Source organism: Phoca vitulina, unplaced genomic scaffold (genome assembly GCF_004348235.1).
Source record: "Phoca vitulina isolate PV1807 unplaced genomic scaffold, GSC_HSeal_1.0 scaffold13, whole genome shotgun sequence".
Taxonomy (NCBI): Eukaryota; Metazoa; Chordata; class Mammalia; order Carnivora; family Phocidae; genus Phoca; species Phoca vitulina.
In genome coordinates, this window is record NW_022589716.1 from 36,368,729 (window position 1) to 36,382,494 (window position 13,766).

The window sequence follows — 13,766 nt, forward strand, 5'->3', positions numbered from 1 at the left end:
TAACCTTATTCTTTTGATTGGTGTCTGTTGCTCCCCTAAAGGTATTTTCTTTTCATTTGCTTGAATGTCTTTCTTTATCTGGTTCTTCTAAAAGTGCTGAGCCCTCATGACACCCTTGTACCTTTTGCTAATCTAGCCTTTCTTTGAAGTTTTTGAAAGTTAACACTCGTAAATAGTAGGTCTAGGGAATTGCTGGTCAAGAGAATAGATTCCTCTGTGGGTCTGGAAGTAAACAAAAGCAAACAAGTAAACTAAAAAAGACATACTGGCATGCTCCCAGTAAACATGCCTTAATCACGACTTTAGCCTAACTGCAAGGGAAGCTGAGAAATGTTTCACTGTGCCCAGAAAAAGGAAAATGAAATGGGATTTAATGAACACTTAGCATTGTCTCCTCCACCCATCATTAAAAAAAAAAAAAAAAAAAAAAGCCCTGTACCATATCCTAACTTGTCATTCTGTTCTGAGTCAGGTTTTAGCTCACAGCAACTGATCAATTAAAAGATTAAGTTTTTAACAATCTGTAGTTCCTAGGTTTTGTGTAGACATTAGTTACTATCTTTTTAAATTTCTATATGATCTTCTTTTTTGGCTATCACTGAACAAACATTGTGTATTCATGGTAGGCAGGGTGCTCTGACATTCATTTCATAAACCACAAATTGTCAGTGGTTATGAAATATGAGACTGAAATTATTGGCTTCAATATATAATTTTAAAAGGTGTCAATTTGACTTTAATGACACCAAAAATCCTGATAAAATCATATTAAGACAAAAAAAGTAGACTTAGCTTTCATCCCCAGTCCAGTTATTTCTCTCTTTATCTCTTCACAGGAACCTAAAAATTCTTACATTATGTTTTTAAAAATCTATTAATTTTCCATTGCCTCTATATGTCTGTCTGTTTATAAAGATTTTCTTCCCCTGACCTAACTCTAGGTATTTCTAAACTCCCATTATTCCCCTATACAAAGTCTCCCTTTTAGTTCTGCCTCTGTTTGAGTGATGCTACCTACTCTATTAGGAATGTCCCCTCCAAAGATGCCTCGCTGATAATGTCCTGCTGAAGATGCACCTCTCTCTATGCAGTTCTTCTCCAGAATTCTCAAACCCATGTTACTTCCTTACCTGTGAGATTCTAGAACTCTAATCTGTTTGTCCTTGAAGATAAGACTTGTTCATAATTTTCTGCTCAGCACTGAGCACAGGACTGCACATAGAATATGTTTGATAGCTATTGGTAGGACAAATTAATGCATTTATATATTTAGCCTTCATTTTTGTTTCTCTTATTTTGGTATTGTATCATTCAGGACACAGTAAATTATTCTGTGATACCAACTAATCTCAATGGCTTATAAAATCAAGGACACTGTATGTTCGTGGGTCAGCTGTGGCTCTGCTTCATGTTGTGTTCACTCTAGTGCCTAGATTGATGGAGCAGTCTCTGTCAGGAACATTTTGATTGTTGTGTCAGCAGGAAAAGAAACATGGCACTCACATCATTGGCTCTCGAGCTTCTACTTAGAAAAGATATATGTCACTTCTGCCTTCTTCCGATTAAATAAAATGAAACATCTTGACTTCAGCAGAGTAGGAACATATAATTCCCCCTTAGGGAGGAACATGCTAAAGAGAGAATTTGGGACAAATAATAATACAGTCTACTGCTGAGAGATAACGATATATCATCTAGCTCCTTTATTTAGTCACTTTGGTTGCCTTTATCCTTTATACCAAGTAAAATGATGTGTAAGAGTAAGAAAGTTCCTTTCAAAAGTTAACAGCAGGCTGTCTACAATGGATGAATAACAAGAATTTATAGAATTATGCATTATGACATCATTTCTGATAGCCTGGAAATAGTATTTATATCAGCCCTCTGATGAAATATAGACACATGGGCATTCTTGCTTGTCTTTTAAAATGAATAACCTTTCTTCTGATTTCGTCTTTTCCCAAATCTGAAGAACAGGGTGTTGAATGAACTCCCTTCACTGGTGATGACTTTCCAGTCTGGTGCATTTCTCCACAGTCTATTCCCTCCTTCGATTCTTGCTGTAGCTCAGATCATTTTAGAGATCTGAACATCTAAGCAGAAATTTCCATAGTACCAGACAATGAAATAATTATGTCCCATCATCATTTGTCCTTCCCTTTTCGATCTGTGTTAGCATCATTAGCTTTAATTTAATAACACCATCTCTTATTATTGAACATTTAGAATTCACCTTGTCGGTTAATTAAATTAATTAATTAAACCTCCAAAATGTTTTGTTAGAATCTACCATCTTTCTGATGCCCACTTTGTTTCCTCTCTTATTTTCTCTCTCCCTCTTTCTCTTTCCCTCATTTTCTTTTTTCTTCTCTTCTTCCTTCCTCTCTGCCTTTACCTTTCTACCTCCCTGTCTCTGTCTCTCTTCTGTTTTCTCTCTCTTTCTTGCATGCTCTTCTTCCTTCCTTTCTCCCCTTCCTTCTACACTCTCTCTTTCTCTCTCTTTCTTTCTTCCTTCATTCTCTTTCTTTCTTTCTTCTTTTATTTTTTAATGACACACAGATTGTGGTTGGGCTTGATAGAATCCATTTCATTTATTGAATGTCTAGTGGACACCTGGTACTTTGCTAAGGATGTTAGGACATTTGTAACATTAGATCATACTAAATATGGCACTCTTATGCACACAAAATATTGGTTCTGCCTATAGTACAAAAATTTGTAAATTAGTAGCTGAAAGACATTTGGAGCTTTATCTGGAGAATTCAGACATCCTTATTTCTCTGACTCATCTCCAGCAAGGATAAAAAAGAAATGGCTCTACCTCTCCATGTGTACTTATTCTGAATGCACCTGAAATAACTTATCTTTAATAGGTCCAAGCAGCTCACACATTTGCTTTCATTATTGATATTATAGCTCTAGCACCACCTTGGGCCCTTTAAATAGTAAAAAGTATCAGACTCTGTATAGTTCCACTCAAGGCTCTTTTAAAGCAAAGTAATAGCAGCTGTCCTCCAATGGGTTTCAGGCTGATTATTAGTACTCCAGTTCTCCTTTCTCTGCAAACTTGTAAATATGCTTGTGTCAGGATTTATGTGCAATTGCTCCCCATGGCCAGATGCATGACCTTATTCTCTCTTTCCTGCCAGCTCAATACAGTTTATGTCTGTAGGATGAATTCATATCTTCATCTATTCATTCATTCCACAGATAGTTATGGGGCATCCCTATCTGTCAGGTACCTTGTTTGGTGCTAAGGTCCTGCAGTTAAAGATTCAGTTCGTGTGCTAAAGAAAGTGAATCCAGTGGAGGCAGGCTAGGAAATAATCATGTTTAATACAGAGAGATAGCTGCTGTGATCCAAGGAAGCCCTGTGGTCCTCTGAAAGTATAGGAGAAGGTCACCAACTCAGCCTTGGGGAAATGGTCATCCAACAGATAGGGACCCTCCGTTGGTCTATTATGTATACTATTGTTATTTCTCTGGCTTGAGGCAGCATTTCTTAAGGTGTGGTAGTGAATCTTTAGATTACATCTAGGAGAAAGACTCAGTTTGTTGCTAGTGTGTGTGTTTGCAAAGAGGATGTTTTTTAAGCAAATATTTTTTTGACATCTAACATACCTCAAGAACATATGATCTTAAATGTACAGCCTGATGGGCGCCTGGGTGGCTCAGTTGGTTAAGCGACTGCCTTCGGCTCAGGTCATGATCCTGGAGTCCCGGGATGGAGTCCCACATCGGGCTCCCTGCTCGGCAGGGAGTCTGCTTCTCCCTCTGACCCTCCTCCCTCTCATGCTCTCTGTCTCTCATTCTCTCTCTCTCAAATAAATAAATAAAATCTTTAAAAAAAAAAAAAGTACAGCCTGTTGCATTACGTACAATAAGCATGCCAGCATGCAGAATCTGGATTAGGAAGCAGCATCTTGCCAGCCCCTAGAAGTTCCATTTATGCCCCTGCCAGGCAGTACTGCCTCTAAGATGGGCACTATCCTGACTTCTGCCACAGATTGGTTTTGCCTGGCTTCTGCCACAGATTGGTTTTGAACTTTATGTAAGTGCAGTGCTGTCATACGACAAGTACTCTTTTGTTTCTGTCTTTTCCGAGCTAGCTTCCCGTTTGTGAGATTCATCCATGCTGTAGGGTCAGTTGTAGTTTATGTTCTTTTTTTTTAAATAATAACAATACACATTTATTTAAAGTAATGCATTTGCAGTTCAAATAATTCTAAATTGTACATTTCATGTTTACCCACATTCTTTTTTTTTTTAAAGATTTTATTTATTTATTTTAGAGAGAGAGAGAGTGCACAGGGGGAGGGGCAGAGCAAGAGGGAGAAAGAGTCTCAAGCAGACTCTGCACTGAGTGTGGAGCCTGTCACAAGACCCTGAGATCATGACCTGAGCTGAAACCAAGAGTCGGTTACTTAACCGACTGTGCCACCCAGGCACCCCAGGTTTACCCAACTTCTTAAAAATATTTGAGGGCAGCTGCAACCACAGATTTCAACTCCATGATTATTTCTTTGCCCATTCTTCTCTCTCTTTTCTTTCCCAAATAATTTCTTTCAGATATGGTTCAAGATAGAGTGTATCCTCATATTCTGTCCACTGCTCTTTAGGTGAGATCTGCTGCCTCGTGGTCAGGTTCAGTGCTCTCTTGATGCAAAACATCCTGTCATTATGAAGGTTCTTGGGAAGCCTTTCACATCATCATTCTCGCATAATGTATCATCTCACGTTAACCCCAGTGTCTTGACCCATGCAGCATTGTAATCCCATTTTCAAATACCCTCCTGCCGCCATCTTGATGCTGCAACAGTAGGCCTGCTCACCATTCTGACCAGTTTATACATTCTTTGTGATTTATAGGGCTTGATCTCATATTCCATTGTATGTTCATACCACAGTTTATTTATTCTATGTCAAGGAATATTTGGGTTTGTGGGCTTTCAATACCATTCTAATCTCCCTTTTAGCTCAGAGTCTTGGCAAGTAGCAATAACCACCCTGCTGTCCAGTGGAATCAGAAGCACATCTTGCCTAGGTCATACCCCCTCTGGAAAATAACAAACTTCCCTTAAACTACCTTGATTCCCACACAGAAATCAGGAGCCATCAGAAGGAGGACTGGTTCTTATATGACGGAGAGGCAAACACTGGAAGGAAGGAAAGAGATTCTGTCAAGGAAGCTGAAGTGATACATAAGACTAGAAGGTGAATTCCTTCTCATTTGGGAAGATAAAAACTGGAATCCATTGCATTTGCAAATAGACTATGTTAGAGCAATTCAGCCATGTGGTAGCCACATTTTCGATTTGTGTTTAAAGTTCCATAGAAACAGTGGATATAAACGCTGTATGGGATCTCGATCTTTGCAATATGCAGCAACCAGTGAAATTCTCAATGAAAGGACTCTAGGTTTGTTTACACTATTCTCTTTCTGTGTCCTTTTATGTATTTATTTGCCTATTTAATAAAGTATTAAGGCATATCTTGAAAATATTATTTGGCAGGACTCCAGTTAGACAACCAATTCTTTTATTTACTTAGTAGTTATCCTAGCCCAAAGTCACAGATTTTTTTTCCATTTCCTATTTTTTTTCCATTTCCTTAATAAAACGTGGAACTTGAACAGTGAGAGGGTGACAGTCTTCTAGATTCTATTTATAAAAGACTCATAACTCCCCAATAAACTCATAGCCAAGGAAATATTAATCAGTTGCCAATAAACAGCTCTGTGCTGGAGTTCACATATGTTTCTTCTCAATAATTGCATATGCTTTGTATGAAAACTGCAGAACTGTACCCACTAGAGACAACATTTTTGTTATTAAGAGTTTCAGTATGTGTTGTGTTTGTTTGTTTTGTCTTTTTGTTTTGTTTTGTTGTTTTGTCATGGTTGAACTACCAGTTAAAATATAAAATGTTAGTTGGTAGTTGGGAAGGAAAAAGCCTGCTTACTCTTTTTGGTGAATGTCCTGGTTGGGTTTTTGTTTGTTTGTTTAAGATTTTATTTATTTATTTGACACAGAGAGAGAGAGCGTGTGCACAAGCAGGGGGAGCAGCAGGCAGAGAGAGAAGCAGGCTCCCCACTGAGCAGGGAGCCCTATGCAGAACTCAATCCCAGGACCCTGGGATCATGACCTGAGCCAAAGGCAGACGCTTAACTGACTGAGCTACCCAGGCATCCCTGTCCTGATTGTTGATGAGGTAGCATGAGAAGTATGCTAATGTCTGTCTCTGAATTCCATACTTGGCAAACTGACTTAATAGTAAATAAGAGTACCTCTAAATTCCCCTTAACCAAATTCAAAACCTACCATATCCATACTGGCTGTGTGACCAATTAACCTCTCTAACCCTCTAAGATGACAATACTAATAATGTTAATTTCACCTTATAGGATTGCTGAAGGGGAACAAAAAAAACACATGCAAAGTATTTAATACAATGCTCGGTATATTGATAGCATGCACTGAATGCAGCAGATATTATCATCATTAATATATTTTTTTTTTTATCTGTACCTCATGCCTGCTTTTACAGATGAGGAAACTAAAGTTTAGACAGGTGAAATGAGTTTCACAACCTAACCAGTAATAGGTTCATATTCATTTCTCAGGCACTTTTTGTTTCCTATAGTGGGCATTATACACTTTAACATGTACTATTTAGTCTCTAGCCATAGCTATGTCTGTCTCCCACTAAGGCAAGATTTTTGAGGAAAGGAGCTGTGGCTATTTTTGCACTGTTATATTCCCACGACCAATAGCTCTGCTTACATAAGACATCTCCAGTAAGAATGTACTGAAAAATTAAATCAATTAAATTTACAAACGTAATTTTCCAATCAGAGAAAACCATGATTAATCTCCATAATAGTTATATATGATAGATAAATTAATTTTTGAAGTATTTCATATGCAACTTGTAGGCACTTTCCATATATCATAAATTATTCTTCAGTCATGAATGGGGTTTATGTTTTACTACACACATTTGCAATCAGTAGGTCCCCTTGTGAATTATAGCACTAACATTAATGAACTCGGCTGCCCCAAATGTTAACAGTTTGCTCCTGAACTGGATCCATGAAAATTTTTTGCCGACAGACTATGTGAACTAATATATTGCTTAATTCTCAGTCTGGCAAAGCAGAGAGAATTGTCACTGGTATGTGAAAATTTGCAGTGTAACATCATATATGCAAATGAAATAAATGTTGCAAAAATAATTATTGTTGCTTATGGGAGGATTAATAGTTACAGTCTGCCCTGTTTTCTGTTGAGGTTTAATTTAATTCTGTGGCATGTATTAACTGAGGAAATTAATTTGGGTTTAATTATTGTGTGTGGCTGTTAATGTGCACACTTTTGATGAATATTTAGTTACACTGAACCACCAACCCAGCCACTATGCTTTGCTCATCCGCTGATAGGGAGCATCTGATGGAGGGGATGGTTCGTACTGGATGGATTCCAAGTGCAGTGTCATTATAGCAGATAGCTGTGATTCAGGGAAGAAGGCACTGGGCTTGAGTCAGAAGAGCACAGGATTTGGGTTCTGGCCCTGCTATTAACAAGCTATGTGCATCCCTAATTCTCAACTGGAGAATGGTAGGAGAAAACCAATTTACCCTAGGGCTTTGGTTTGAGAACTAAATGAATGAATGCATGTGAAAACAGATTTGTGATCTGTACACTACTGCTTTAACGAATGGAATGTCTACAGTAAACTTTTCATGTATCCATTTATAGACAAAGTCATTTAAAAAGTCACATAGGCTTAAACAAGTACCTAAAAGGCACTCAAGAAAGTATCTGTTGATGAACAGAATGTAGGTTGATTGTGATTAAGTATAGACGAACACCCACACCTTCACTATAAATATGGCCATGAACAAAAATTCCATGCAACAAGAAAGATGGTCAGATCCTCTGGAGGTTTGGTTTGCTCATTTCAAGAAGTAATTAACATCACAAAGAATTCCTGTATGGCTACAAGTTTTAAGATTAAGATATAAGCATTCTGGAGCCAGACTGACTTGGTGCAACAATAGCATAGTTTTCCAGCTGGTGGTTAGCTTCTGAGCCTCCGTCTCCTCATCTGAAAATGGGGGTCCTATCACTTCCAAGGGCCATTATGAGGATTGAATGTGGTGATGTATGTAAAGTGATGTGCACAAATACTGGCCCATGGGAGTTTCTCAATAAATGTTAGCTTTGCCTGCAGTAGAAATGATGACATTTTAATAGGATCCTTTGCAATGGCATGTAGCTCTTGAAATAGAACAAATGGAAGTAGCTACTATCTCTATAAAAAGAGTGAGGATTATTGACTCCAGACCTGGGTGTGGTTCATGTTCACACACTCACTGCCTTTTCTCTTCCTGTTCTCTTCTTTCACCCAGGCCCATGGGTTTCCTTTAAGCAAGTAAAATAATAGCTTGAGCAGGCTCATTTCACACTGGGGTCCTGTTGGCTCAGTGGTAGTATTTAGTTACAGCTCTATTTCTCCTTTGTTTGCTCAACTCATCCCTGCAATGTCAGGAAAATAAATGTCTGGGGAGGGGAGACAAACAAGAGGTACAATGAAGGAAGCTGACCTCAAGTTAATGGAATCTGGGTTCTTTGAAGGAGAACACATTGCTAGAGAAGCCTGCTGTATTCATTCAGCAGAGAGGCTGTCTAGCCTTTCTTCACATGTGTTTGATTCTCATTTTCTCATGCCAGAGTGAAGGTCCAGCCCCTCCTCACACAAAGCAGGTCAATTTGGACAGAGGCTAAGCCTTCCATGCCTTTTACACTTGTCTGGCATGGAGGGGATTTATCTTTACAGAAAAAAAAATAGGTGAGAATAATACATCTAAGCAATCAATCAACAAATATTTATTGATTGTGTACTCTGTGCTGATTACAATTCAAAGTGTTGGAGGCAGAGTAGCAAATGGATAAAATTAACACCAAAGTTTTATTGTGTGCTTTTGTAGACACTAGTCACTGTGCTCGGGTTTAAATAGTTAATCTTCACAAATCTTGTGGAGTAGATATCATTAGCTCTCATTTATATTTGAGAAAAGCTAAAAGCAGCTTATGTAACTTGCTCAAGGACACACATGGTTCACACATGGTCAAGCTGGGATTTCAGACTAAAAATCTACTTGTACTGTAAGCATCATGCTACAGCCTTCACAACGGAGTTGGAAAATAGCAAAGAGATATTGTAAGCCCCACATAAAACCTTGGTGACTAAACAGACTGACAGAACCACATTTCACAGAATTCATACTATATATATTATTTATATATACATATATATATATGCATAAACACACACATATATACACATCACACACACAAATATGGATATTCCAGGGTTCAATCTCTTGTCTTTTAAAGGTTTTTTAATACTCAGTTGACACTTAAGGCATCCTGCAAAACATATTTGCAAAACATAAATAACTCTGAGTGTCACTTTAGTTATTGGTAAATGGAATATTTTATCCACTCACAGGATGGATAACAAAAGATGATAATATGTATCAAGTGCCCAATGCAGTGTTCAACACATGGTTGTCAATTAAAGTTATTTCCCTTCCCTGTGGTTATTATTTTTTCAATACAGAGATATTGTTTCCCTCTGCTATATTTAATGCAAACCCTTTATGAACAAGAACCATGTCCTATAATTATTTATTATCATCCTAGCATTTCTAACCTCGTTCTTCATGCCCATCCTCTTCCAGTGCCTATTCCCGACACGGGGCTACTCTGTAAAGATTGGTTGATTTTTCCATGATGCTAAATACTACTTGACTACATTTTGACTTTTACCAGGTTTGGTGGAAATAATCTTTTTTTTTTTTTTTTTCAAATTTCTAAACACAAGCCTTATATCCTTAAATGTGATATTGACCTTCAGGAAGAACTGGTTTAATTATTTTGACCATTAAGGATAATTTCTAAAAATCAATTTTGGTCCCTGAATTTTCTGATCTCTCATTACCCACAGAAAATTCAGTGTTACCATATTTTCTCCTCTGCCTGTTGTGGAGGCAAAATTCCCCTCATACTTGAACCAGGAAGCACAAACCAAGGTTTGAGTGTCATTTCCATGACCAGCCAAAAATTTTTTTAACCACTTTATTGAGGTATCATTGAAATGTAAAAAAAAAAAAAAAAACAAACTATTAATTTATACAGCTCCATGAGTTTGGGGCCAACTATACACCTGTGAAACCATCCCTACCATCAATGCCATAAGCATATTCATCACTCCCAAAGTTTCCTCCTTTATTATCATTTGTGTCGGGGGGTGTGTGTGTGTGTGCAGGAACACCTACCACAAGATCAACCCATTTTGCAAATTTTAAATATACAGCACAGTATTATTATCTATAGGCATTGTGTTGTATAGTAGATCTCCAGAAATTGTTTATCTCGTATAACTGAAACTTTGTACCCTTTGACCATCACCTCTCCATTTTCCCTTCCCTCCAGCCCCTGGCAACCACCATTCTATGTTTCTGTGAATTTGATAATTTTCAATTTCTTCCCAGGGTATCTTTCTGATCCTCCTTGGATCTTCTTTAGGGGGTTGTCCAACCAAATGCTAAATTTTACTACCTACAGCTGGTAGGATGGATTCATAATGATACAGCAAATGTCTCTTCCCTTTCCTGAGCATTTAAAGAATGATTCTCTCTCTCCTTTGCTTTTCTTTTTTCCAGTTAAAGTGCAGACTGAGCTTATCAAGAGGAGTAGGCAGCAGCTTCAAAAGCTGAGTCCCCCTGGGCCTTCAGGAACGTGAGCTTTGCAGACTAGGAAGTTACATTGTCTTATGAATTCTGATAAAGCCTTTGAATTTCAGAAAACTGGAAACCAAATTTCCCTTAGTTTTTCTTCTTTTTAAAAAACATTTTAAAAACTTTTAATTCCTTTTAATTTTTAATACTCTGCACTAGGTTTTCTCTGTAGCCTGCTTACCTAGACAGCACGATGAGAAAGACATTTTGAGAGCCTGGATTCTCGGAGATCTATTTTCTCTCATTCAGAAAAGACATGCATCCTTTAACCTTGAGTGTTCCTAAACCTCTAAGCAGATTACAGTCATTCTCAAACATTTCCTTGGTGCCCAGCCCTTCATGTATTCTGACAATAAAAAAAGAAACAAATGTAGAAACAAACAAAAAACTCAGATATGGTATTTGGATGCTCAGAAACTTAATTCAAAGACTTGGAAATAAAAATACAGTATATTGAGAAAATCTTAAAAGAAAGAAGTTACATCCTTCATTAAATCTAATACTCTTACTCATCTAGTTAATGTGACAAGTAAACTATCACAGCCCTTTTTTCCAATTTTATTTTAAAAAATTCCAGATGGCTACTCATGCATTTTAAATTTTAAAGCAACTGATAAGAAAACATAAAACTGGTCTGTTGTACTAAGGGAACTGTTATCATATAAATAATACAAATGATTCTTTTCTTCCTTCCTTCTTTCCATAAATAATTCTTGAGAACTTCATATAAGGATACATAATAAATGTGAGGATTTGAGCAAGGCATGGAATACCTTCATATAAGCTTACCTGGGAGGTTTTGGGGCTCTGTGACTTTGCCATGAGCTTCTCTTTAAGAGATGCTAAAGGAATTGGTAATGGATTTTCATTTGCCACAGTTTCCTCCCTGAGGGAACAATCAAGTCGGGGAAACACATCCCTTCTTTGACTTTAGCCTGGTTGAGATGGCAGGCACTCTTGAAGATAGCAATCACTGGTGTATCCTCTGCCACCAAAGTTCCAAGAGAACTCATTTATTTTAGGCAATTGAAGGCTACGAACTTCAATTAAGAATAGGAAATATGGGTAGTAATTGGCCATGCATTTGCACTGGATATTGTAAAAAATAAGGGAATTTTTAAAAAAATCATTATGAATGAGAAGTATTTTACATTTGGGGGAAAATGAAAACATTTACATATGAGTACATCTTATCAGAAACAGGTAATGAAAATTAAAAATTGGCTTGATATCTCTCCCTGAAGAAACATAGGAAAGGAATGAACTCCAATGATCATGGAACAGATGTTTATGACTTAGCTGTACTTGGTGGCTTAAAAGAAGTATGGCTTTTTGTTGACCATGGAACAAAGAATTAAATCTGGTAACACTAGGCTTTTAAGGGTTCAACAATAGGCTGTGTAGGAGCCAAACTTGGTTATTCGGCCTATCGCTCTGTCTCTTATCCTGAAATTTAATTCCATGGAATTAAATGAATTGAGAGAAAATTCTCACCCAAATGGGTTTGTCATGACAAATTTTGGCAGATCCAGCAACACAGATTTTGGAAAGAAGAATAAAAACAGTTGATTTATTTAGCTTGGAGGAGAAGAGAACTAAGAAAGGGTTAATGATCAAATAACTGAATCAATCCCCTTTTGTAAGGGGAATAAATAAATATATGTATTTTTTTATCTATGAAGAAGATGAAATGAAAACGTGTAACAGGTACAAATTTATTTATTTATTTATTTGATTTATGAAAGAGGCAAAATGAAAATGTATAATAGGTGCAAATAAAATCAGTTAACACTGATGAAATTAGAGCTGAATTTAAAGAAAGAACGATGAAGGCTATTCCAGCTTCTTTCACTATTTCTGGACTCTTCTAGCAACAGGATATATTAGTATTGAACCTTCTTCTCTATAAGGAGAATTCAGTGGTGCCTTATTTTTTATGTGAGAAGAAAAAAAAAAAAAACCTGAAAGATGTTAAGGCTTTATTTGAACCTTTAGGAGAACATGAGTGTTGTCTGCCAAAGTGAAATGGCTGGTTTTAAGCTCTTCGTGAAGCTCAGAGGCAAACCTTTTATAACCCTGGAAATATTTAATTTGGGGAGGTTTATGTTAAGATAATAAAATAATTAGCTTTCCCTCATTAGAGGCGTGCAGAGCGGTAGGGTTGCGTGTTCTGGAAAATTACATTTCTGCTCTTTCACTGACTTAATACGTGTGGATTGATGCAGATCAGATAGGTAACTGGCAGGCGTTTTACACGTTTACCCTGTTTTAACTAATTGCCAGTTCAGAGTCGCTGGAGGTTCCATTTTAAATTAATGACCGTGAGGTTAACTGCAAACATGTATCTATTGAGAAATTAGGAAAGAATAGCAAACTCCACATTGTTTCTTATCAGTGCTCTCAGTTCTTGGTGGGCTGATACATTAAAGAAGCAGGGGATACCAACCTGTGGCCCTCCCATCAGATGGGGCCCACTGCCTCTTTTTGTAAATAAAGTTTTATTGGCATATAGCTACACCTATTTGTTAGTGTTGTCTGTGGTTGCTTTCTCATTATAAAAGCAGAGTTGAGTAGTTGCAACAGACACCATACACTTGCAAGGTCTAAACTAGTTACTATCTGATCCTTGAAGGAAAAAGTTTGCCAACTCCCGCATTAAAGGATATCTACCTCACTATATCATTCTGTAGTAGTTCTTAGGTGAAACAGTCTTTTAGCTAGAGGTTTGTTTTCATATTCTCATTGATTACCAGTGGAAAATACACATGTTTAGAAAATAAAATGCAACTATAGTGTTTTATTTCAGTCCTTCATTGTAATCTATATGCCTCTCAGAACATTTCTTTGGACACAGTCTGCATGAGTTGATGAAATTCAGGATTAATTTTGGTGACTGATGAAACATGGCTTAGTTTGGCATTTCTTTGCTTTATGATTCATGCTTTCTTTGCCACTGGACTTT

At 37.2% G+C, this 13,766-nt stretch overlaps 1 pseudogene; it reads right to left on the reverse strand.

Annotated features, from left to right (window-relative positions):
• Positions 1-4,515: 4,515 nt before the first annotated feature.
• Positions 4,516-4,835, reverse strand: LOC116636879 (annotated as a pseudogene).
• Between the last annotated feature and the right edge of the window lie 8,931 nt (positions 4,836-13,766).